The sequence below is a fragment of the Vulpes vulpes genome, chromosome 4, assembly GCF_048418805.1.
Source record: "Vulpes vulpes isolate BD-2025 chromosome 4, VulVul3, whole genome shotgun sequence".
Classification (NCBI taxonomy): Eukaryota; Metazoa; Chordata; class Mammalia; order Carnivora; family Canidae; genus Vulpes; species Vulpes vulpes.
This window is the reverse complement of record NC_132783.1, coordinates 122799099-122814123: the sequence shown is the minus strand read 5'-3', so window position 1 is coordinate 122814123 and position 15025 is coordinate 122799099.

Genomic DNA, 15025 nt, shown 5'->3' with positions numbered 1-15025 from the left:
GATGGCTTCCAGATGGACTTGTCAATGGGAAGCACTAGCAGGAGACTGAGGAACAGAAGGGAGAAGACAGGAATTTCTCCCTCCATTTGTTCCTCTGTTGGCCTCTCTAGCAGAAGCTGCTGTTCCCCTCTGCCTCCCGCCAGCTCCTGCGGGGCATGGTTCTGGGTTCTGAAAGATGATCTCCACCCCTGGGCTCTTGTAGGTTCTCTTCCTCTGTTAGCTTGTCCAGTCCCAGAATGCCCCCTTCCCGGTGCTGTTAACTTAGGGACAGCTTCCCCTTACCCTGTTTGATTTTCATCTTCTCTTACCAATACCTTGAATTAAACCTCCTCTGTTGTAAATTCCTCAGTAGTGCTTTCATTTGGAGACCCTGACTTCTACAACTGCTATCTTCCCTGTGCTCAGAGCAGGGCCTCATACATATTTATTGCTGAGTCTCTGTTAAATGAACAAATTTGTGGGGGGCAGCAGGTGTCCAGACAATTATACTACGTACTTTATATGATTAAATGGACACGCATGGGAATGCAAAAAGAAGTGCTTGGTGAGTTTTTTGAGAGTTTAGGGAAACTGAGTTTTGAAGGAGGCATTTTCAGGTGGACAGTAGGGAACATGCTTTCCAAGAGTCAGAAGCCGTGTGAATAGAGACAAAGACACAGGAAGGAGAAGGAAATAAGTGCTCAGGGACCTACCGAGGATTTCTTCTCAGGTGAGAGATAAATCTACTGTTTGTGAGTTGTGCAGATCAAATTACAAGATGACCAGATCTAGACTACAAAAGGCCTCATGCCCAAACTAAAGAGTTTGGAGTTACCCTGCAAAGTCATTGAACAGTTACAAGCAACTATAAGAACACCCCTGGCATTTTGATATCTCTGAATTTTGACATCCCATTTCTGAAACAAAGCAAGCATTTAAGATTACTTCATTTTTACCTTTTTTCTGTTTGCCCGTTGTTTATTTTTCTCACAAAGAGCAACAGTTGCCGAAATATTTTGTCTAGTTAAAAAGGATTTTCAACAGCAGTGGCTGCTTCGGTGTGAAGAGGCGTCCGTGAATACTGATGAGCGAAGAACCGCAGGTGTACGCTGCTCCCTGGGAATAAACAGCAACCACCTTTCGTTGTTTTTAACCACTGGCGGGTCACCTTACAGTGTCAGAGGTGTCCTCCTTCGCTGGCTGCCAGATGGCCGCGATGTGCCAGTTGCCTAAAACGCCACAAAAAATGTCATTCATCTAGGATTACTCAGAAATGAGAAAAGAAGGCTGTGGAGTATCAGAACTGTGTTTTTACAACCATGCTGATCTGGAGCCTTTGCTAAGTATGCTCACATGTAGGCATAATCCCAAAGGCCGAAAGCAGCATCCGAGCCCAGTCCTGTGAAGGAAGAGAAAGGCCAATCTTCTTCTTCTTCTTCTTTTTTTTTTTAAGATTTTATTTATTTTTTTGTGAGAGATCCAGAGAGAGAAAGAGACACAAGCAGAGGGAGAAGCAGGCTCCCTGCGGGGATCCCCATGCAGGACTCGATCCCAGGACCCCGGGTTCACGACCTGAGTCAAAGTCAGACTGTCAACCACTGGGTACTCCCAGGCGCCCCGAGGAAAGGCCAGTCTTGACCACTCCAATCTCCGAAGCACATAGATTCTGTCTGCCTCCAGCTTCAAAAGGATTTTTACAATGATTTATGGTCTCCTTACTCCTTGGATTTTAGGTATCATTGGATTCACTGCTGAGGTGGAGACCTTATGGAAATCCAAAGCCTGACTGAAGATCTGTGTCGATGGCTCCCACGGACAGGTCACCCTCACCTCCCGGGTGCTGACTTGTGCTGTTTCTGTGTCATAGGTGTTGACAGAGACAGAGCTCGGCTGCTCCCTCACTTTGCACACACACTGGGCAGGACTGCATCGCATCACGAGTGAGTTCTCGCTCCGCATTAACAAGTCGGTTCAGCTCTCTCAGCCCTCTTGCCTCCGAGTTTCCCACTGGTTCTTCCCCAGCCCACTCCCCACTCGGCCCCCCCCCATCCCCAGCCACTACACCTCAGCTTCCTCACCAGGATCCTAAACAAGGAATTTATATGATAAATGTTCCAACTCCATAAAGGATCACCCTTTTATTTTAGCTTACCCACCAACACTCAACACTAATGAGGAAGAAACTTCTTGAAGTTAAGCCAGCATAAGGGATCAGTGAAGGTGATCTTATCATTGAGGCTATTGCTATGGTTTAAAGGCCATAAGGTCCTGGCTCCCTCAAGAAGCTGATAAAAATGCTGGACTTGCACTATCGCAAGATGTGGTGGAAGTCTGGGTTCACCACTCAGCCTCTGTAGGCCTCTGGGCGAGTGGACCCCTACTTACTATTTATTGGATGCAAGTGGAAGTTGTGACTCCCCACCAGGCCCTGCCAATGTCTGGTCAGCAGGAGTCGGAGTGCCCTGTAACTGTTCTCTATCTGACCTCCACTAAAACCACAGAAGGAGGTCATCCTCATTCCCCCTGGACAATGATGAAACCACTAGGCCTTTGCGGGTGTAGATAGAGGGGAGCCAATCATGTTTTCTTATCGGTTGGTTGGTTTTGTGTGAGTGTTGTCTTTTTTTGTGGTGCTTGGGTATAATAGAGTGATTATTTCTAAAACTTCTCTTTGCTAGGCAGCCCCTTGCCTTATCCTTTGGTTAGAGACTTTAGTTTGATTAGAGGTTAGAGTTTAGTTTCCTTTGGTTAGAGGCTTTTGCTGAGGCGTTGTTTGTTTGTGTCTTTTGGATACCTGGGTTGGTGGCTTCTTCCGGTCCAAGTCTAAGATACATGAGGAAAACAGCCCCGGAGAACTCACCACTGTTTTGCCCCTTGAATCCCCAGGTCTTCAGCCAGGCTTGTCGCCTTCTCTTATGTTTGTTTTATACAGAATGCCAATGTTTGTAGTAGTACTTAGTGGAGGAAATAGGGAAAATGTGTCTACTCCATCTCCTGGGAAGTAAAGTCCACTTCCCCAGTTTTTGTGAGGTTTTTGTATTTCTTCTTTCGTGAATTTCCTGTTTATGACTTTTACATATTCAACTATTGAATCATCGTTGCTATTTTTATTTCATTGCCTGTTGTCAGTTTAAAATTAACACTGTTGTGGCGCTGGGTGGCTCAGTTGGTTAAGCGTCTGTCTTCAGCTCAGGTCATGATCTCAGGGTCCTGGGATTGAGCCCCACGTTGGGCTCCCTGCTCAGTGGGGAGTCCGCTTCTCCCTCTGCCTCTGCCCCTTCCCCTGCTCATGCTCTGTCTCCTCTCAAGTAAATTAAAAAAAAAAAAAACCTTCAAAAATAAATAAATAAAATTAACAATGTCATGCTGGTTGCAAATATTTTACCAGGTCTTTAAGGGACTTGATTTTGTTCCTAATGTTGATGTATAGAAATTTTAATATTTAGATAATCAAATTCCTACAGTACTTTTCCATATGAAGTTTTTACAAAGTCTTTCTCTATCCAAATATTAACCATTTGTAGATATTTGTGGATAAATATTCATAGATTTGTTTTTTAATTTGCAAAACTTTTAGTTTTGCACTCTTTCATCCACCTTAAATTAATATTGTTTTATAGTGTGAGCAGAGAGATTCTTTGAACTATGGTTTCAGGAGAGGAATTCGTGACTATGTTGGAGACTTGAAAATGTTCTCTAATATCCTGAATTCCAGTACAAAATTTTGCTGCAATAACTACAGACAGTATCATTTATTTACTGAATGGATTAACAGTATCAGACCTTCTATTTTTTTGTAAATTTGTAAGATTTTATTTATTTATTCATGAAGACACACACACACACACACAGAGGCAGTGATACAGACAGAGGGAGAAGCAGGCTCCATGCAGGGAGCCCAATGTGGAACTAGATCCCGGACTCCAGGATCATGCCCTGGGCCGAAGGCAGGCGTTCAACTGCTGAGCCATCCAGGGATCCCCAGGTATCAGTCCTTCTAGACAATGTATTTGCATACACCTCAGTTCATGCTAAGGATGATGGGAAGAGAACCGTATCAGAGCTGTCACTGCCCGAGAAGTGGTCATGCTGAAACTCTGTGTGGATGAGGATGGATGCCTTGAGCTGGACTGTCAGAGGATACTGGTTGTGCCATCTTGTTGAGTCTCCTGATATCCCACACACCATTCCAAGCTCAGCAATAAGAAATGACCTCTACTGAAGTATTAACCAAGTGATTTACTTCAAGCATCTTGATTCAAGACTCAGGACATTTTGAAAGATGAGCAAGTGTGCACTGTGTCTCCTTCATTTTCCTTCCCAGGTGTTAAGTCTTTGTTAAGAACTCTAGGGCTAAACCAAGGTCATTTCTTGCTACTCTTTTGGAGGCTGGAGGTGTTTGTAATCATCTCTCAGAATACAGATGGGCCAGTGGAGTGTTGCCATCTTGAGACATGAGGAAAGGATTCTGCAGTAGTGGACCCACCACTGAAAACACATCCCTCAATGCTGCCTTTGTCTTTTTTTTTTTTTTGTCTTTGTTTCTAAGTCTTCGCCAAAACCATACACTGGGTAAAACAGTAACTTTTCTCTGCTTAATGCATCAAATTAAGGATAAAGAACTCATAATTCCTTATTAACATGGGTAACTCAGAGTCAGAAAAAGGAATCTCATTGCTGACGTGAGAAAAAATTGGTGCTACTATTAAACATGGCAACTATAAAGGCTTCATAGAAGCATGGGTGGCATTTCTGGGTTACATTAAGAGAAAAAAAAAGTAAAATGAGAAATATATAATCTGCTTGCCATATTAGGAAATAAATACAAATTATGGTGGTAATAACTTTCAGGTGGTTTTTCTCTTGTTTTTCTTCACCATCTGTAATGTTGCATATTTATGAGAGAGCCTAAATTATATCATAATTTTTATTAATAAAGGAAGGGTAATTATATAGAGAATATATAGAAGCAAGAGTTACCTTGGTATACTTTGTTGCTCGTTCCCTGGAGTTACGGACAGAATGACTTTGGATGAAGGTTTGCGTAGGCTCCTTCTACAGAAATAAAATATTGGTTTATTGAACATTGCCTCATCACTGTCTATTTTTATTGCTACACAACCCAAGGGTGGATTAAAAATAACTCAAATGCTATAGTACTTTCTAAATTTCTGTGCTATTTTATAAGCAATGAATGCCCCATTAGAAGAGAGTGCAAGATAAAGAGTGCTACTTCCCAAGGTAGCCCTTTTGATATTCTCCGAGCTTTGTGAGGGATGCTTAAAACCAATGAAACCAGTAAATAGCAGCAGAATAGGTTTGTTTCCTTGGAGTTTCCTTGGAGTGTGTTTTGCAAAGAGGCCCTTTGCCAGGAAGCCCAGGCCACAGTATTTTTTAAAGCCAACTAGAGCCTTCTGCCATGCCAAGAATTACTTGGGAAAAAAAACCCGCCAGCAGCATTCCATTCTCCAGAAGGCAGATCTTGGTGCAGACTTGAGGCAAAAGTGTGTGTGTCAATCAAGGCCAAGTGGGTTCCATGCTTCACAATAAAAACAGCAAAGTCCAGGAATTATTGCAAGCTGGGAACAGAAACATAAATAGTGACAAGACAAAAAAATCAATACTTCATAAGTAATACATGAAAAATAAAAGAGAATACAGGTATGGATCCAAACACACATGCACACACACACACACACACACACACACACACACTCAAGGGAAGGGTGCTGTTAAATGCATTTGGCAAAAAGAAGAGATAAGCTCTCTGGAGCCAGAGGAGGGACAAATAATGTATAAAAAGAAAACAGAATGGGAAATAGAGAGAAATTAGGTCCAAAGCAGCTCCTCATTATGACCAATGTTTCTGGATAGAGAACATTAATCAATTGTCTCTGAAAAACAACTAATGTTCTCAAATTTTTCAAAGAGTCCCACGGAGAATATGTGCTGGAGAGAATCTCAGTTGAGAGAGCTATATATTTGTTTTATATTTCTCAAGCAAATGTCTTTATTTGTTCTCAGTCTTGATTAAGGATGCTAATCAAGTTCTGTAAAAACTTGTGACTCTCAGTGTGCAAACAAACCTGTCACTAAACCAACACCCAGAGAAGACCAGATGACTCGAGAAGAAAGGGAAGTCAGATCTCAGAAGGAAACTCTTTACAGCCTGTGCTTATTCTCCATGCTCCCGGGTTATCATCATCACAGGTCACAGTTGAAGTAAGAAGGCTCAGAGACTTGCCTGGTCCCCAGTTAGAACAAGTCAGCTTGGAATTAGAGGCCAAATTCTCTGCTCGCTGTTCTCCACGTTTTAATATATTTATACTCAGTTGCTTAACCCCCCCCGCCCCCCCCCCCAGAAAAACCACTCCGGTGCCACTGCTCTGGGCACTGCTCGGGAGGGAGACAGTCCTCTGGTGGTGATCAGTGGGCACCACTGACAGAACACAGCAAATTCTCACCTCTGTGTTGTGTCAGCTTCCACTGAGGTCATTCTTGCTCTGTAGCTAGTCCTTTCATCTATGTTCCCTGATGGGTCATTTACATGGCAAACCAGTGCCTCCTGTTAAAAATATGCACACAAATTTTTCCAGTAAAACTACGCTATGTATTTTAGCTTAGAAAAATGAAAAGGGTAATGTAAATTTTCCAGACTAGTATTTCTCTAGGACACATTTACCTAACTTGTTTTCTTTTTTTATTTTTTTCCTGCTCGCCTCACTGTTTTTCCATTTACACTAATCCCTAAATGCCAGCAGCATTCTGGTGTATGTCACTGTTCACCTGACACGTTCCTCTGGTGGGGACATTCTGTTGGCATGCACTTGCAATATTCCACTGTTAGTGTCTCCATCAGATTCTGCAAATGTTAGTGTTGTATCTGTTACAATAACATTCAAATTATAAAAATAAATATTGGAGACTTGAAGCTTCAAAAGTAATCATAGAGATACTTCTCCTATAACCTTTCAACTTTAAAAGTATGCACATTTTTGTTGACTGAAGTGGGTTTTACAAAGAAGGTAGAAGCAAGAGAAACAATTGTATTTAAAGTTTTTATTTATATGCAGTGTTTTCCACTCCTACTTTTTTCTTCCTTTATTTTTATTTCCCTTAAGATATTATTTGTAGTATATTAAAAATGTATTATTTGCAGTGCATTGAAAAGGAAAAGTTGAAAAGTATGTATGATTTCACAAGATTGATTTTTCTTCTTATCTAGGATTCTACAAGTTGAATTTCTAATAGTGTCATTCCTTATATTTATCATTTCTAGTCATTAGCTCAGAAAAAAATACGGCTACCTTTCTGATTTAAAGATGCATTAGGGGGGCACCTGGGTGGCTCAGTCAGTTGAGCATCCAACTCTTGGTTTCAGCACAGGTCATGATCTCAGGGTCGTGGGATCCAGCTCTGAGGCAGGCTCTGCATTCAGTGTGGAGTCTGCTTGTCTCTCTTCCTCTGCTCCTCTCCTGCTTATGCTCTCTCTCGCTCAAATAAATAAGTACAATCTTTTTTAAAAAATGCTTTATGGTTGTTTTCTTGAGCAGAGTGGGACTTTGGAAAGTAGTCTTTTCACAAAACATAAAAACATCCTGAGGCTAACTCCACCGTGAGTGTGTGTGTGTGTGTGTGTGTGTGTGTGTGTGTAGGTGGGTGTAGAGATGAGTTCAGCATTCCTGGGCTGAGTTGTTCACAGCCTGTGCCCCTGCACAGGCATTTCTAGATTATTGTGTGGGCACATGTCTTAACATAGCTTTGAGAGTGTGGATGTGGCGAGCGCACAAAGGAAACATTAAGAGAATGGTGACAAGTGGATGGGCTCAGCATACGTCTCATTTTTGAAAGAAAAGAGAATGATAGAAAGTATTGTGTTCGGTCTATAGGGTCCTCAGGGACAGACTCCTAGGTCGCTCTAAATTCAATTTTAATTTTATTGAATTTTTGAATTTTATGGAATTTTACATGCCTGACACAGAACACATGAAAACGATTACACATTATTACAAAAACCTTTAAAAATGTATTTGCTCCATGGATAAAATAGACTTCTTACAATATTATATCTGCTTACAGTAATTCCACGTTGGAATATAGAAATAGAGCTTATTCTAGTGAATACGGGACAGGCAAGGCTAGGCAGAGAGAGAGGTAGGGGCTGCATGACTAAGCTCATGTAGGGGGTTATGTAACCAGACTTACAGAAATCTCAGATATGAAGAAATGTTATAGAGGAGATATTAACCAGAGAGAAGGAACATAACAAATGGACTGTGTTGCTCCAACTATAGACAGGATATTCTCATGATATTTACAAATCCACCATGTTGGTTCTAAATATTTACAGATCCACCAATTTTGTCTACATGTAATTGATAAGATATTTACCAAGTTCCCTGGTCAGTTTTCTATAAAAAGCTCTCAGTGGCAACTCACTTGGGACCCCTCTCACACTAGAGAGCTCCTTTTCTTTCCTTTCAGTTCTCACCTTCACCTGATAAAGTTTCACTTCACTTCACCCTCTTAGTCTGGGAGATTTATTCTTCTACTCTGTGAGACAAGAACTCTGCAACCCTGCAACACTAGGAAACCAAGAAGTTCAAAGAATATGAAATCTTTCAGTAAGATGTACTGCTAGTTTTACTTTCTTGTGGTAACGACCTTATCTTGAACCTTGCAAGTAGGGTGGCAGGGGCAAACTCTATCGCTTTGCCCTAGTTTGCACTTATTCAGTTGAAATGATATTTATCTACTATATCTACTCCTTGCTCTCTTTACACAGCCTGAATAAATGGACCAAACATATATCCCCCCCTTCTTAGTAAAGATCACTTGGGCCACCTGCAGTTTCAAACACCATTTTGGTTTTTGTTGTTGTAGGCTTTGATTCATGCTTCACCTCAGTTTCCAGGTAGAGGTTTCACTGCATGAAATATCAACAGAGAAGACCCTTTAGGTCCCAGAGATCCTTTTGTGGGCTCTGCTCGGTTAAAACTATTCTCATAATAATACCAAGACATCATTTCTCTTTAATACTTTCATGCCCTTATATGTCTACCATGGCATTACTCAGTGGCTACACCACGTGTGATGTCATAACAGCTTTAAAGCAGGAGCAAGTATGGCAATCCAACCATCTTCTATAGAGCCAAACATTCAAGAGGTTTGAAAATAAATAAAGCAATGCCATTTTCACTAATTATTTTTTTACTTGGAAAACATAGTTATTTTTCTTAAAAATATGTTAGCCATGTTTTATGTAAAGGTTAACAAGATTTTAAGTAAATGACTGAATTGATATTTTAACATTTCTCAGTTTTATTCATTTTTACAAGACATAAAGCCCACATGAATTAAAGGTTTTTGGGGTCTTCTGTCATGTTGAATGTGTTGAAGTGAAACCAAGTGTTTGAGAACTGCTGTTCTAAGTTTCTTCTACACCCCTTTAATCTCTGTAAATAACCTTCGGGTGGCTGAAACTTGTTTACGAGGTACACATCACATTTTTCTTTCCTATTTCACCCACAGACCTTGTCTTTCTCCCTGTACCCACCCCAGGCTCCCCAGGTATGTGAAACACACCCACAGAAGTAACCAACTCAATTGTGTCACCAGGAAATAAGAAACCAGAAGAAAATGAAGAAAAAGGGATAGTGTAATTAAAAAAAAAAAAAGCACAGGGTATAGTCAATAGGTAAGGGTTCTAGTCCTCCTACCAGGAAAGGATGTTAACATTCCTTGTCTGTAAAATGAAAGAGGAGATTAGTTCTTTTCAAAATGCATTCCACAGACCTTATGGTTCTGAAGATGTGACAATGTTTCCAAGTGGGGAGACTCATGGGGAGACTTCCTCCTCCTCTGTTTCCTCCACAGTAGAGCCATTTCTAGAATGTCTTACATAGCAGGATTTGGGATAAGACTTCATCTGCTAAGAGATATTTTGCACTAAAAAAGTTTGGAAACCACTGGCTTAGATGTTTTCTGTGAGCCCTTGCAACCCTAACTTGAGAGAAAAGCAGTGGGCTTCCCATAGAATATGTGTCTACCTTGACTAGGATGATGCAGTTTTATTATTTATTCTAAACTTTATGAGTTGAGATTAGAGTGAACTTGAGATGACAACTATGCATGGGTCCTAAGTGAAGAAGTTGTGGAGAGAATTTTCCTGTGCTCTACTGGTGATCTGTGTTGCTTTGACACATGAACACAATCCTCCAACTGCATTCTTGCTCCAACACTTGACTAGCTCCTCCTGAGTGGTGCCACTAACTTCACAGAAGCAATTTTACTTTGAGTTGATAGAACATGATTGAGTAGAAAATCCGAGAACTTGTGAGGAGTTTCTTTACATCTGGAGTTCATGGAACATTTGCTTTGTTGTTGAGGTGAGGAGAGGAGGAAAAAAAAAGAAGAAGAAGAACTGTACGATCTAATAACTGTTGAAATGAAGTAAATTTTAGAGCAATAAAAAATTAGACCAATAAAATAGTTCAATGAAATAGCCTTTTTTAGTATTTGGAAGGCTTTCTCATATGCTATCTCAGTTTTCATTTCCTCAATAAAATCTTTAGACAAGATACCATCTGCATTGCCAATATAAATATTGAGGCATAGAGCTGTGGGAGAACTTGTGTGAGGTCACTAACAAGAGGCACGATAAAGAAGACAGAGCTACACTATAAGGATTTTGGCCCATCCCCTGACTTGTTTGTTTTATGTTCAGGAGAATGGGTTTCCTCTGTATTACCAGCCTTACCAATGCTAGGAAGTGGCTGAGGACTATATTTTTACAACATGAAGTATTTCCTGAAGGAGTTATTTTCTTGGGCAGACAGAGCACTTGTTTTCATCTCTGCTCACTCTCCACCCCCAAAATCCAGCTCTCTCTTTTTTTGTCAATAAGCATATTATAATTTTAAGTGAAATAATTTCAAATCATCTATAATTGCCATTTACACAAAACAAAGGATGTGCTTTTTCATGTCCATAATTTTATAATACAATTTTTAATTTTTAAAAAAGATTTTATTTATTTATTTATTTATTTATTTATTTATTTATGAGAGAGAGAGAGCGCATGAGCAGGGAGAAGCTGCAGAGGGAGAAGCCCATGTGGGGCTCAATCCCAGGACCCTGGTACCATGACCTGAGCCAAGGGCAGAAGCTTAACCTACTGAGCCACCCAGGAGCCCCTTGTTTTATGATTTTAAAGTACTTTAAAAAGCTCTTGCACTGCAAATGCTTACAGTTTAAAAAGGAAAGAAATGCATGATCCTACTGTCTTGGTTTCCCCATGAGACATTCCATGCTGACTGCGAGTCCAGATAAAATAGGGTTTGAATTCAATTTCTCTAGAATTTGAAGAGTTGCTGTTTAAACTCCTGTTCTCTGAGATCTTTCAAAAAATGGTAACACCCTTGCTAAAAACAAAATCACAAGATTTAAAAATCTTTAATGGAAAACAGTTTTCAAGTGAATTTGAGATTTTTCTCATCAATCATAGCTGTGTCACTTTCCAAATGTGTTTTTTCAATATAGCTCTCTATAAATGTATGCCATTCTCTAGTTTGATTTTCCTCTCACGTAATGAGGGCTTGATGTTTCACCTGGATCAAGGGAAAAAAAACTTGAAAGAGAAATGACATAAAATTCAGATTCTACACCATTTGCTGTTCCACAGAATCTGTGAAGGTTAGTAATTTCCTGCAATTATTAATGACCTTAATCTGATCACTTGATGAAAGACATGCTATCTTAGTGATTTTTTTTGGTTCTTCTGGAAGATTTTTTGTTGTTGTTGTTTCTTTGGACCAGTTCTCTGGTGAACTAAATTAGTTAATTTATGTCTGCTATTTCAGTCATAAGTTACATATAATTCATTTTTGTGTGCTTATCTGGGAACAATCCATTATTGACTTAGTTTGGAGTAGACATAATGTACCAATCTTAGTCATCAGAAATATGTCCTACTTAGAGAAATTTTCCACTCACTTTATTTCTCAAAAGCACAGACCACTTTGAAAAGTCCTTATCTACAAACAACAGAGAGGAGTGGTTTCACACTCTAAGAATTCATCATAAGTCACTGGAGAATTTGACATATCCTTATGCTTCTAACTTATTTGCCTGAAGTAAATTTCAGCACAAACCCTTAAATGATTAAATGAAATTCATCCAACCATTTTCTTACATAGTTTGAAGATTTGTAACACGACGGATGGTTATATTTTGGGAAGAAGAAATATGGCCTCAATGGCTGATTTGACACCAAACAAAACAACCAACTCTTAAGTTTTTCAAATGCTTGAAATCTGTTGGATTTAGAATGGATATGAGTTTTTGCTTTCCTGCTCCAGTTTTATCTTAATGTCTTATTTTTATTTTCTCTTTTCATCCCTCCTCCCCTACCACATAATCTCTATCTTCCTTTGGTCAATTTGCTTCTGTATGTCATGTACAACATTTCTGTAGGAGACCTCAGACTTTTTGGAACAGGGCATTATGCCTTCTTTCCACATTGCTCTTCTTCCTCATTATTCTAAGAAAATATAAGCTAAAAACGAAAAGTTGAAATTTATCTAACAAAATATTTGGAAAGACTGTCTGTACTCTATCAAAAGGACATTGTAACTCTTTGTGGGAAAAAGAAATGCAAGAGAAGTATCTCTTTCTTTATAGAAGTAGAGTTTTAAATAAGACTTTTGATTTTTTGTTCCCTTAGTTTGCTAGGGCTACCATAACAAAATACCACAGATTGGCTGGTTTAAACAATAGAAATTTATTTTCTTACTGTTCTAGAGACTAGACATCTGAGTCTAAGATGTAAGGAGGTTTCATTTCTTCTGAGAATTTCTTGGTTGGCTTGCAGATGGTCTTCTCACCATGTTCTTACATGGTCTCTCCTCTGGCTGTGTGTTGTTTCTCTCTGTGTCCAAATTTCAACTTCTTATAAGTCATGTTGGATTAAGGCTCACCCTAACAGCTTCGTTTTAACCTGATCACTTCATTATAAGACCTATCTCTAAATAAGTCATATTTTGAGGTACTAGGGGTAGGGCTTCAACCTATAGATTGGGGGGAACATATTCAGCCTCTAATACCTGTGTTTTGGTAAAACCTTCTTCAAGTAGCCACAATAGATTTGTTGTAGCAGGATCTGATTTTCTCTTCATATAAACATTAAAATGCCATTAGCTTTTTCATTATATCTGTGATTAAAAGTCACATTATCATCAGAAATTAGAAGAGCTTTTATCTGTGTCCTAGGAAGGGTTAATATCCTTAAGTATTCTGGAGGGCCCTGCAGGTGTAGTGTTACTGTTCTGATTTATTTTGTTTTACTTTAAGTAATACACTATAATTTTGGAATGAAGTGACCCAGAAGAGAGGATTGCTAAATATCAGATATTGAAGACTTGGTCTTCTAGCTGTTTGCAACATACCATTTTATAGACTTCTATATTTGTAAAGGTTGATCTACACTTAACCAGAAGGAGAAGCCAGATTGGAAGCAACTGTCCCCTAGGTTTGGTTATGCATTGGTCTGTATCAGTCAGGCCTTCTAGAGAAATAGTACCAATAGAGAATCTAGGTATCTATTATCTATCTGTCATCTATCTTTTTTTTTTTTTTAAGGAATTGGCTCACATGATCATCAGGCTGCTAAGTCTAAAATCTGCAGGGCATGCTAGCAGGCTGGAGAGCCAGAGAAAAGTTGACATTGCAGTCTTGAATCCAAAGGCAGCCTAAGACAGAATTCTTTGCTTTTCTGCGGACCTCAGTCTTTTCTCTTAAAACCTTCAACTGTTTGGAATAGGCCTACGCACATTATGGAGGATAATCTGCCTTACTCAAAGTCTACTGAATTAAATGCTAATTGCATCTAAAAAAATTCCTTCACAGCAACACCTAGACTGGTGTTTGAACAAACAACTGTGTACCATAGTCTTGCCAAGTTGACACATAAAATTAAACATCACAGGTGGCTTTTAAAGTACATTGATGACAACTTCTGTGGACACTATGTCCAAGAACATGGCTTATGTTTTTGCTATAAGTTAACTGTTCTTATGCATCTAAGAAGGTGGTGATGTCAACTCATCCATAACACAGCCATCTTAATGTGGAAATGATCAGTGCTGTAATCATATCTTCCACATGCACAGCTACCTAATGCATGCAAGAAGGCCACCCAAAGAATGTATATGCATTGTGAATGTTCAACTTTCTGACGCACAGAACCACACTACATGTCTCTTACTATAGTTTGGCTTTTTAAATCCTCTGTACATCACCAAAGACATGATTTCCACCCCACAATTTTACACCAATCATTCATATTTTGGAGGTAGAGGGCTTCTGAACCCTTTCTTCAAATGAAATTTGGAAACATAAACAAAGGAAAAATGAAATGGAGCAATAAGAGGGCAAGTGGGTTTATTCACTACTGGCCCCAACCTCACTGTTTTAACACCATACTGTGAATGTAAGGAATTACATCGTTCACATCCTGGAGATATCAAATCTTCAGAAACCAGGAAAAAAAAGAAGCAAAAAATTTCCATGATAACTTGAAAGAGCTATTGCAAACCCCCTGCTCTCTAACCAGCACTTTATTGTTTCAGCCATCATACGTGACCTCATTGTCTCAACTTAATTTTCTGTTCTAAGTCCAATTACAAGCTCTCTCAGGCCATCACGTACAGTACTGTGTTGGTGAACAAAATTCTTACTGGGAAGATGAGTCTATCCAGTTGATAGCTTCTAAGATCTTCTCCCTCTGACTTAGGGAGAGAATTAGTTCCAGGAAGATGAAATGAGAAGAAAAATGACAGACAAGACAGATGTGCAGAGGTCACAGAACAGAATTACTGCAAGATAAGGGACATCTATATTAGTAACAATGAGTCAAATGAGTTTGATTTATATTTGGTAGCCTCTCTCCTTAAGAGAGCGGAGGAATGTTTTAGCAACTATTTTAGAGAAGTATTTGGAAAGTATTTCAGACATACTTCAGAGGACTATTTTAGAAAGCTTCCAAATA